This window comes from Pongo abelii, chromosome 6 (assembly GCF_028885655.2).
Source record: "Pongo abelii isolate AG06213 chromosome 6, NHGRI_mPonAbe1-v2.0_pri, whole genome shotgun sequence".
Taxonomy (NCBI): Eukaryota; Metazoa; Chordata; class Mammalia; order Primates; family Hominidae; genus Pongo; species Pongo abelii.
The window spans coordinates 28,571,736-28,584,101 of NC_071991.2; positions in this window are offsets into that span (position 1 = coordinate 28,571,736).

The following is a 12,366-nucleotide window of genomic DNA, read 5'->3' on the forward strand; positions in this document are numbered from 1 at the left end:
GAGTGACCAGCTTGGAGGGAAGACAAGGGGCATCAGAAACCTGCAGAAACCTGCAGGAGTGTGCACTGTGTGACCCCGATGCCCAAAGGTGACCCTGGGCCAAGCAGAGTCTCCACCCTTAGTCTCTGGGGCCCCTGCCCACCTGCAGAAGGGACCGTAAACACTAACCTTTGATTTAAATCCAAAAGATTCTTCCCTAATGTAAAGTTGCCCAGGGCAGTATTGGTTTCTCTTTTAAAGACTCCACCTGGATTCTATTCTAATGGTGGGGGTGCATATCTAGAAAGGATGGGCAGCCCCTGCGGGGAAAGAATGAATGGGGCAGGGTGCAGTGGCTCACACCTGTAATCCCAGCACTTTGGGAGGCCGAGGTGGGTGGATCACTTGAGGTCAAGAGTTCAAGACCAGCCTGGCCAACATGGTGAAACCCTAAAAAAATACAAAACCTAAAAAAATACAAAAATTAGCTGGGTGTGGTGGCATGCGCCCATAGTCCCAGATACTTTGGAGGCTGAGGCATGAGATTTGCTTGAACCTGGGAGTCGGAGGTTGCACTTATGGTAGGAGTTATTAAGAAATTATTTTAGGCAGATAGAAAGGAAAAGGGGTCCTTGGGAAGTTTTCATTTTTTAAAGCATCTCCAGAAAAGTTTCTCATAAAGCCCGGCTCTTAGAGCCGGGCCGGCAACCTTTGATGTGCAAATGCCAGCCATTAGAAACTGGGTCCACCCAAACATGGAATGGAGATTCCGGAGCCTTCTTGCCCTTTCCTGACCTGTTCCTGGCAATGTGGCCGCCCCCACATATCCCCACATACCCCATCATGGCACCCTGTATTTGCATATTAAAAGACTAGGGTGGGAGGGCCAGCTTTTTCATGGGCTACCATGAATGACATGCCTGGTCAAACCAATCCCCTGAGCCCTATGCAAATCAGACACCGTCTCCTCCATCCTCTGTATATATACCTGGCTGGTATCCGTGGCAGTTGGGGACCTCCTTTTTAGGCTTTGGAGCCCCTGTTCCTCTGTCTCTGTACAGGGGAGCTTCTTCCTTCTCCCTTCCTTCTTGCCTATTAAACTCTCCGCTGCTTAAAACCACTCCAAGTGTGTCTGTGTCATCTTATCTAATTTGACATGAGACAAGAGCCCTGGTGTTCCTCCCCTCATCGGAACTGTATCACAGTGAGCCAAGATGGGGCCACTGCACTCCAGCCTGGGTGACAGAGTGAACGTTCATCTCAAAAAAAAAAAAAAAAAAGAATTAATGGAAGAAGCCGGGCCTGGTGGTTCACGCCTATAATCCCAGCACTTTGGAAGGCTGAGGCGGGTGGATCACTTGAGGTAAGGAGTTCAAGACCAGCCTGGCCAACATAGTGAAACTCTGTCTTTACTAAAAATACAAAAATTAGCCGGGCTACTCGGGAGGGAGGCTGAGGCAGGAGAATGGCTTGAACCAGGGAGGCAGAAGTTGCAGTGAGCCGAGATCGTGCCACTGCACTCCATCCTGGGTGACACAGTGAGACTCTGTCTCAAAAAAAAAAAAAAAAAAAGAATGAATGGAAGAAGATTCCATGAGTACCCAGAGTGCCGCAGGCCCATGCAAAAGATTTAACGTGGCTGCCACCTGTCCAGATGGGTTTGTGGGAAAGCACTACATCTGTTTAAGGGAGTTTGAATGTTCAAGAGGGATATTAATTGCAGGAAGGAAATTACTGAGTCTTCAAATGTCATCAAGTGGGAGAAAGACAGATGGGACTTTTATGGACATGTAGTTTGTCCCAGTGAAATAAAGCATCTTAAAACCTGTCTTTACTGGCATAGAAGTACTGCAGTGTCCTCTAACAGAGCAGTTTACATCACAGTGGTGAGTTTCTGAAAAACAAAAAACAAGAGAGTGCTTTCCACCCATCTATCCAGCTTTCTAAAGCAACTGCAATAAAATATGTTTTTGTGCAATGGAATTTACAAAGCACCTACTAAGCACAGAACCCTGGGCTAAGGAGAAGAGTGAAGAAACAGAGCTCATTCTCGGTGGGCCCATGGCTGGTGGGAGAAACACATGGACATAAATGGCACGCAGAATGCAGTGGGTTGGTGCAGTGAGAAAGGTCCCAGGGTCCAGAGAAGGGAGAGAGTCAGAGAAGGCTTTTTCGGAGGGATTGTATGTGAGTCAGCTTGCTATTGGCTGAAAGTGACTGAAACCCCTAATGAATCTGGCTTACACGGTGAGGGAGTATGTTATCTCCCATAAGAGAGGTGGACTTCAGGGTGGGTTGATTCAGTGGCTCTGCAACACCACCAGTCTCCCTCGCCTGTTGTGGGATGTCACAATGTGGCTGCCACCAGCAAGTGGCACCACATGTCTTCTTGTCCAGGTGAAGCAGGAAATTTTCCCCGACCCCTTCACAGGTGGGACCTGGAGTGTCGGAGGCTGGAGCTACCCGGTGCCAGCAGGGCAAACTCCACACACACAAAGCTGTTGCGCTCAACCCCTTGTGGGAGGGAGCTTGTAGATGAGCAGGTTCAGGAGCTGTGGCAAGTGCCTTTGGGTGCTGGCAGGAGCAAACTCTGTGCGGGCTTCACAGCAGCATCTAAGGGCGGAGTACCTGCAAACCCGGAATCCCCAGAGGATGAGTGTCACAGTGCTCTTTTAGCTTTGCCTTCTGCAGATGGCTTAAGTGTTAAACAGCTCAGTGGGCCCTCTGCCTTTTTGCATGAGGTTGCTGCTCTCCACCAGTGAAAGCAGAGGGTCAGTGTGACAGCCTTTAGTGTCCACACCTGTGGCACCTGAGCTCTTGTTTGGCATCCAAGAAAAATCAGGTTGCGTGAACGAATTGAACGGTAGTGAATATGGAGGATTTTATTGCTGATGAAAGGGGAGATGGAAAAGGGATACAGCGGGAAGATAATCTTTCCCCGCTGGGGAACATTCCCTTCATCCTCTTCGAAGCAACACTGTCAAGCCATCTCTCTGAAGTCAAGCTGCTTCTCTCCAACGTCCAGCTACTACTCCTCTTCTCTGCCGGAGAAGCCTGGGGTTTTTACGGCACAGGATGGGGTGTAGGGCGTGTCATGTGTGGTTTTGGAAAAGGCAACATTCAAGTCAGAAAACAGGAATCCATGTTCTCACTCTGGGCCATGGTTCCAGGTTTGAGGGTAGGACCCTTGCTGGGGACCACCCTCTTCTGCCCAGAATTTCTCTGCCTCCTGTCCCTATCACAGGTCCCCTGGCATTGAGAGAGAAATCACTCCTTCAAGTGTGGGATGTACGCCTTGTCTTCAGTACAGTTGGCCATCTTGGGCCATGTGTCCCTTCTGGGACCACTGACAATCACCAGGAGATTGCTGAATGTAGTAACTGTAGACTAATTGGGATGACCCTGAAGCTGAGAACCACATTAGCATCCCTTGAACCAAAGGGCTGCATGGGGAACAGGTAGACACCAGGACAAAGTGTCCTGTCAGGCTTCTGTCAGGAGGAGGAATGTGAAGAAGGATACTGGTTAGGCAGCCGTCTGAGCAGGGCTTTGGTGGAGTGGTGTGCTTTTAGACTAGCAGAGATGACAACAATTATGTTTTGCATGCCACTCACTGAGCTTAGAGCTTTCAATGCAGAATAGAATCTTCTCTGTGCAACTCCCTTAACTCACTCCCCTGATGCTTCCAAGCCCTCCGTTCCTCTGTAAGTAGATGGACAAGCCCACAGCTTGGGGCTATCTGCTACTCTCTGAAATGCCCATCGTATTCTCTGCTTGCTGAAATTCAGGGGTTTGTTCCCAAACCTGTTTACTCTGGATGTACCTGACATTGCAATTGCAAAACTTAGTAAACATAGTAAATGGATAATTAGGAGGGGAAAAAGAAAGGGAGTCGCTGTTTTTATGAAAACCAAGTTGAATTGTCTGGAAAGGTCTCTTAAGGGCAAAAAGCTGAAAAAGAGATCGGAAAAGTATCGAGAACTGCCCAGTAACTGCCCAATATAATAGTCATTGCTGCAGGCAGGGCACAGTGGTTCACGCCTGTAATCCCAGCACTTTGAGAGGCTGAGGCCACAGGATCACTTGAGCCCAGGAATTCCAGACCAGCCTGGGCAACACAGGGAGATTCTGTCTCTACTTAGAAAAAAAAAAAAAAATAGCTGGGTGTGGTATGCACAACTGTAGTCCCAACTACTTGGGAGGCTGAGATGGGAAGATTTCTTGAGCCTGGGGATTTGAGGCTGCAGTGAGCTATGATTGTGCCACTATACTCCAGCCTGGGTGGGAGAGCCTGTAATCCCAGCACTTTGGGAGGGCGAGGCGAGTGGATCACTTGAGAGGTCAGGAGTTTGAGACCAGCCTTGCCAACATGGTGAAACCCCGTCTCTACTAATAATCCAAAAAAAAATTAGCCAGATATGGTGGCACCTACCTGTAGCTCCAGCTACTCGGGAGGCTGAGGCATAAGAATCGCATGAACCCAGGAGGCAGAGGTTGCAGCTAGCCGAGATCGTGCCACTGCACTCCAGCCTGGGCAACAAAGAGACTCTGTCTCAAAAAAAAAAGGGTTGAAAGAAATAGTCATTGCTGCGTGTGACTACTGAGCACATGAAATGTGGCTGATGTGACCGGACGCAGTGGCTCACACCTGCAATCTCAGCACTTTGGGAGGCTGAGGTGAGAGGATAGCTTGAGGCCAAGAGTTTGAGACCAGCCTGGTCAACATAGCGGGACCCCATCTCTAATTTTATTTAATTTTATTTATTTATTTGTTTTGAGACTGAGTTTCTCTCTTGTTGCCCAGGCTGGAGAGCAATGGCACGATATCGGCTCATCACAACCTCTGCCTCCCGGGTTCAAGTGATTCTCCTGCCTCAGCCTCCCAAGTAGCTGGGATTACAGGCATGTGCCACCACGCCCAGCTAATTTTTTGTATTTTTTTTTTTTTTTAGTAGAGACAAGGTTTCTCCATGTTGGTCAGGCAGGCCTCGAACATGCGACCTCAGGTGATCAGCCTGCCTCTGCCTCCCAAAGTGCTGGGATTACAGGCATGAGCCACCGTGCCCGGCCTCCATCTCTAACTTAAAAAATATTTTTTAAAAATGTGGCTAATGTGACTGAGAAGCTGAATTTTTAATTTTGTTCAATTTTAATTAATTTAAATGATTAAAAACTGATATGTGATTCAGTTATTGGAAAGCTTTTAAATATGTTTGGGGATAGTTGTTTATGTGAATCCACTTTTTCAGCTGTCAAATTTCTAAAATCGAAATAGAAGTCAAGTATATCTGATAAACATGGAGGTGCACTGGAAGGGTAAAACTCACACCAGAGTTTAAAGACTTAGAATGAAAAATGTAAATGACCTTAATTTTTACATTTATTGTATGTTGAAATAATATTTTATGTATGTTGGATTAAATAAAATATATCATTGAAATTAATTTATTCTGTTTCTTTTTAGCTTTTTTTTCCTGATGTGGTTACTGAAACGTTTTAAATTGTGTTTGTGATTCACATTCTATTTCTACTGGACAATGCCGGTGTGGAAGGATCCTGCACTGGGATTGCGTGGCAAGTGTTTTTCTGCCCTCATTCCACTTCAAAGAAGCCAAAACTGAACATTGTAGAATTATATAAAGAACAAAGACAATGGGAGATTCCAACAGCAGGCCCACATTATGAAGAAAGTCATTAGCCCTGGCATGAAAATATTTGCCAATTATAGGAGAGTTGCGTGTTTTCTTTTAACTGTATAAAGCTGTGAGTGTAAACGGGTTTTTTTTGGATTCTCCACTTTAGCATATTTAGCTTTCTTAATGAGCCCGCTGCTGGTCCCAGCTGTGCTGGGTTTTCTGGACAGTTTCTCCTGGTTTTATGGCAGCCCTTGGAGGTCAGGGCAGTTATGACAATTCTCACTCTGGAGCTGGAGGGCGCATGACAGGCTGAGGGTCCCACAGGCAGTGAGCAGAGAATAAGCAGTGGCCAGCGGGGGTGCCAGCCTCTGTGCCCTGGGATTGTCTTCTGCATTTTGTGTTTACTGCCTGGCCCTGGTGGCTGTACCTTCCTTCCCCCTCCATGGGCCACACCTCTGGCTCTCATAAGAGGACTGCCCTGGGGCTCCTGGATCTGCCTTGCCGCAACAGAGAGCTGGTTGTATCTGGAGTGCAGGTGTTTGGAAGCCCAGCTCCCTGCCCTGAGTCAGGACAAGGAGTGGCTGTGACTCACACCCTGGGCTGGATTCCCCTGCAGGGTGGGCTGAAGCCTGCCTCCCTCCCTAAGGAGCTTAACTTAAGGCCGCACCCTGGCCTGGCTTCCTGCTCTTCCTGATCCCCTCTCCGCACCCCTTTCTCATCTCCCTGGTGCAGATTCCTAGATCCAGTCCTTCCGTGAAGGTCCTCCTCTCAGGATCTGCTTCAACGGTACCTGACATAAAATAGGTGTATGGGGTGGGGGAGAGGAGCGTTCAGAGACACCCTGGGGCTCCATACTGCATGCTTTTCAGACACTGGGGTGCTGGGAATGCACCCCTTGTTGCAAACCTCACCTTCAATTCCTGCCCCACATAAAGCCTTAGGGAACCTCCACCCAGCGGACCCCTTCCCAGATGGGTCCAGTCCAGCATCCCCTCTGCCCATGGAGGTTCCCAGCACTCTTTGGGGAAGAATAGTCTGAGAGATGCTGTCCTGCTTGGAGAGTAGCCCAGCCTCTGCCGGTGGTTTCTCGAAGCCCTGCTCCTTGTCTTGGGCCAAAGTGTCTCCTCCTGCTAATTCCCTCCTAGAAATCTCCTTTTGAATGTCCCTCTTTCATGTTAGGGTGGTGACTGATGGCTTTCATAGAGATTTCCGTACTCTCTTTAGAACAAATTGGTTCCAACACTTCTAATTGTGGGAATGCAGCCAAAATTCTGAGAGCTCTGGAAAAGTCTGGTTCACTGGATTCACTGTCTCAGAAGAGGACTTTTTCCTGGAAAGAGGCATCTGGAGCAATATTGGTATCAGGGCTGTCACTGAGGCCCCTTTTCTGTCAAGAGCGCCATCAGTGGTCAGTGGTCAGTGGTGTGGGCCTGGTGCTGGCCAGGGGTCCTGGAAGTGGCTCCACTGTCCTGCAGCCATGGGCCCAGGGAGCATTGATTCTGCCCAGCCCGGCTCTGTTCATCTGTGAGCAGAATCCTAATAGCATCGTCAAGTTCAGTGAGGATTAAGCAAGTTCACGCACCCGGAGAGCTCAGAACTGCAGTCCCCGGCCCACGGTAAGGGCTGTGTGTGTCAGCCCATCATCGTCTGCTGGTGCCGGTCAGGGTCACAGATGAGCCTGGTCAAAACGCAGCCCGGGATCAGGGCTTTGGGCTTAGGAAGTGAGGTTTCTGTAGGAGCTCTTTGAGATTTAGCCTGTAATGGGCAGCTTTGCTTCTAATCGTTCTTGAGAGACAAGCCATCAAACATTGGTTATCCCTCAACTGAGAGCAGAAAGGGCTGAGAGGAGGAACAATGGCCCTGGCTCCCCCTGCCATGCACCCACTCTGCCAGCTAATGACAGACGCAGACGAATGGAGGACGTTCCAAAGTCGAGGCTCAGGGCTGCTGCCTTTTCTCCTTCTACTTCTTAATTTAAAAAAATTTATCCCAGAGTCTCCGTTACTATAGATTACCTAACACTCTGCTATGGGCTAATCTTCAGGATAAAGCGTCACCTTTTTTGAGTGTTTTTCTCCTTCAGGTATCCTCTTTTTTCTTGAAACCAGGAAGAAACCTATGCTGTCATTCAATGCTGGAAAATGCATCCCTTGCTCATTTTTAAACCTTTTCATCTTCCCTTCATTTTCTGCCTAAATGTCTCAATTGTGTTTATCTTTCTCTTTCAGGGATGGCAGACGCTTAAGTATGTGCAGGCTGTGAAGTGGGTTGTAAATAAGATATTGTTATTAGGACTATCCCTGATAAGAAAGGCATGTCCTCTGCACCTCCAATCCTGGGCCATTGCTATGCATCCCCACTCAGATGACCGACTGCAGTTGCTCAGAGCAATTATAGAGGATGGTGAGGAATCAACCTATTTGGATGAAGACCTTTTGTGGGCAGGCAGAGAAGAAACCTCTTGAGAGAAGGAAGCATTGCCAGGGGTGTGGGAGCCTACATCTGCTGGTGCCTCAGTCCCATCCTTGACCAATTCATTCAACAAACATTTATCAAGGAATGTCTTTGTGCCAGACCCCATCCTAGGCATGGGGCATGCAAGAAGGACAGGTCCCTGTACCCATGGAGCCTCTGTGCAAGAAGCAAAACAGGAAATGAACAATTTAACAAACACACAGTGTAATTTCAGATCATACTAAGTGGTATAAAATAAAGTGAGTTGATGTGATAGCAAGGGACTGGGGACTAGGGAGCGTCAGGGATGGCTGTCTGTTAGGAGACCATATTTGAGTTGAGACTCAAATGCAAAGAAGGAATCCACTGAGTGAAAACTAGTGGAAGGACCACTTCTGTTCAACATAGCAGTGGAACTCGTAGTCAGAGCAATTAGGCAAGAACAATAAATAAAAGGCATCCAAATTGGAAAGGAAGAAGTAAAATTCTCTCTGTACTCAGGTGACATGACCTTATATGCAGAAAACCCTAAAGATTCTACAAATCCCCCTGTTAGAACTAATAAGTGGATTTGACAAGTTACAGGATATAAAATCAACATGCAAAAATCGGTGAACACGAACAATTCAGAAAGAAAATTAAGAAAACAATTTACTATAGCATCAAAAAGAATAAAGGACAGGAATAAATTTGAAAAGGCAAAAGATTTGTACACCGAAAACTATAAAAAATGATAAAAATTACTGAAAAATTAAAGCAAACACAAATAAATGCAGACACCAGGTGATGCTCATGAACCGGAGGACTTAATACTGTTAAGATGTCCTTACCTTCCAAAGCGATCTACAGATTCAATGCAACCCCTATCAAAATTCTAATTTTTTTGTAGAAATAGAAAAATTTATGCTAAAATTCATATGGAATCTCAAGGCACCTCAATAGCCAAAACAATCTTGAAAAAGAAGAACAGTTAGAGATATCACACTTCCTGATTTCAAAACTTACTGCAAAGCTACAGTAATCAAAACAGTATCATACTGACATAAAGATACGCATGTAGACCAAGGGAACAGTATAAACAGCCCAGAATTAAACCCTCACATGTAGGGCAGATGATCTTTGACAAAGATGCTAAGACCTCTCAATGGAGGAAGGACAGTCTCTTCAACAAATGGTGTTGGGAAAACTGTATATCTACATGCAAAAGAACCTTACATCATATATAAAAATTAACTCAAAATGGATAAAAAACCTAAACTCAAACCTAAAACTATAAAACTCCTAGAACAAAACATAAGAGAGAAGCTTCATGACATTGGATTTGGCAATGATTTATTGAATGTGAAACTAAAAGTGTAGACAGCAAAAGAAAAAATAAATACATTGGACTACAGCAATATTAAACACTTTGCATCCAAGGACACAGCAGAGTGAAAGGTAACCTATGAAATGGGAGAAAATGTTTGAAATATATATGAGGGGTTAATATCCAGGATATTAAAAAAAACTTCTACAACTCAACAACAAAAAAAGAAATAACCCTATTATAAAATGAGCAAAAGACTTGAATAGACATTTCTCCAAAGAAGATACACAGATGGATGCCTCATAAACACATGAAAAGATGCTCAACACCACTAATCATTAGAAAAATGCAAACCAAAACCACAATGAGATACCATCTCATGCTCATTAGGATGTCTACTCTCAAGAAAACAGAAACTAACAAGTTTTGGTGGGGGTGTGGAAAAACTGGAACCCTTGTGCACTATTGATGGAAATGTCAATTGTATACCCCTATGGCTATACCCTATGGAATTATACCATAGGGGTATATCATGGGGGTATAATTGTATACCATACGGGTATACCATGGGGGTATAATTGTATACCCATATGGAAAACAGTATGGCTGTTCCTCAGAACATTAAACATATAATTACCATGTGGTCCAGCAATTCATTTCTGGGTATATACCCCAAAAAATTGAAAGCAGGGACTTGAAGAGGTATCTGTACACACATGCTCATAGCGGTATTATTTACAATGTCCAAAAGATGGAAGCAATCCACGTGTCCATTGACAGATGAATGGATAAAAAAATGTGGTATATCCATACAATGGAATATTACTCAGCCTTAGAAAGGAAGGAGATTCTGACACATGCTGCAACATGGATGAACCTTGAGGACTTTATGCTGAATGAAATAAGCCAGTCACAAAAGGACAAATATGGTACAATTCCACTTATAGGAGGCACCTAGAGTAGTCAGATTATAAAGACAAGGTGGAATGGTGGCTGTCAAGGGCTGAGGGGAAGGAGAATGGAGTCGTATTTAATGGATACAGAGTTTCAGTTTTGCCAGATGAAAAGTTCTGTTGAGGGATGGTGGTGATAGTAGCACAATGGTGTGAATGTACTTAATGCCACTGAACTGTACACTTAGAAATGGTTAAGATGGTTAATTTATGTGTGTAATTTACCACAGTTTGAAAAAAATGATCAGAAGAGAGTTCCATGCTTAGGGAACAGCAAATGCGGAGGCCCTGTGGGTAGGAATGAGCTTGGCACATTTGAGACAAAGGAGTCCCGTGCTCTAGGAGCAAAGTGAATCAGGTGGGGGAGTGGAAAGAGGTGTGACCGCAAGGACAGACAGGGGACAGAACAGGCTGGATCTTGTGAGTTTGCATTTGATATTACAGATGTGAAATCTGAGATTCACAACAAAGATCCCCAGTAACTTGCCCAAGGTGAAATAGCCAGTAGGTGGCAGTGGCAGGGAGTCCAAGTGGTTGCCTAACAGCTTAGCTGCTCCCCCTTCTTCCTTAGTAATAGAACTACTGCTGACTATCAGTTGTGCCTATGGTCACCCAGAGTCATGACTACCTTTCCCAGCCCCCTTTCAGCTAAGCATGGCGAGGGAACTTAGTCCTAGACAGTGGGAAAATAGGCAAAATCATCATGTGCAACTTTAGGGATGTGTCCTTAAAGGGAGAGGTATTCTCTTCTTTATCTTTTGTGCTTTCCTGCTATCTGGAATGTCAGTGTGATGGTTGGAGTTTGGCAGCCATCTTAGACCCATGAAGCAAGGGAGAGTGACATGACAGATGGGAGAGTGTGGCCGACATTGGACTTGGGAGTTGGGAGGGCTCCTGAGGTGGTGTCACTTGACCTGCCTTGTCTGATGAGGAGGAGCCAGCGGAGGGCAGGCATATTTAAGTAAGGTCACCCCTGGTAGAAGGATCTGTGGTGGGACAAGCTGGGAGTAAGAGGGGGTGGTGGTTGGACACAGCAGGGAAGCTGGAGGGACTGAGGGCAGGTGTGAGGGGAGCGTGGGCAGAGACAGGAGCTGAGAGGGGGCAGGGACTGGCCCATCAGTCCCATGATGGGGGCACTGGAGGGTTGCAGTCAGAGAGGTGCCCAGGTCTGATTCAGCATGAGAAGGATCCTTCTAACTGCTGTGTGGGGAAGGGGCTGCTCATGACCAGGAGGGGAGGCCAGGGCAAGGCTGGGGAGCCATTCAGGGTCAGCAGATGCTGGAGGATGGAATGGGAAGCACGTGTTCTGTAGAGTGTAGAGTGCAACCACCTGTGGGATGATGGGCCAGCACCTGCCCTGGGCTCAGGGACATGGGTGGCTGCTGATTGTGATAAAGATGGGGATGACCTCAGAGCTCCCTTCCCAGCCTGCATTTCTGCAGGGAAATGTCGGATCCAGGGAATGGAATTGATCCCAGCATAAAAAACACATGACACTGTAGGGCCAGGAATGAAGGTCATGAGAATGTTATCAGATGCCTTATAATACTCAATATATAACCAATCAGTAATAATCAGAAGTAATCAATATAAAGCCAATAATCAATATAAAATTCAATGCAACCATAATGAGGGTGATTTTTTAAACCCTCGCATCCCATGGGCAGACGGTGCACTGAGCACTTTACTGGTATTTTCTGCCTTAACTTGTCTGACAATCCTATGTAACAGGAACTATAATTATCCTCAGTTTACAGAGGAGGAGACGCAGGCACAGAGAGGTTTAAATAACCTGTCCAAGGTCACACAGCTAGTAAGTGGTAGGCAGTGGGCTGGGATTTGAACCCAGAGAACCTGTCTCCCATGCAGGTGTTGTGTGCAAATTTGGCTCAGCCAGTTGGATCCTCTTGTCTAGATCCGGGAGGTCTTCACCTTTGTCGATATCTTACATCCTGTGATTGTGTAAGGTGATATCTTCACCTTTGTCGATATCTTACATCCTAAGGCTCACTTACATCCTGTGATTGTGCCCTCCCAG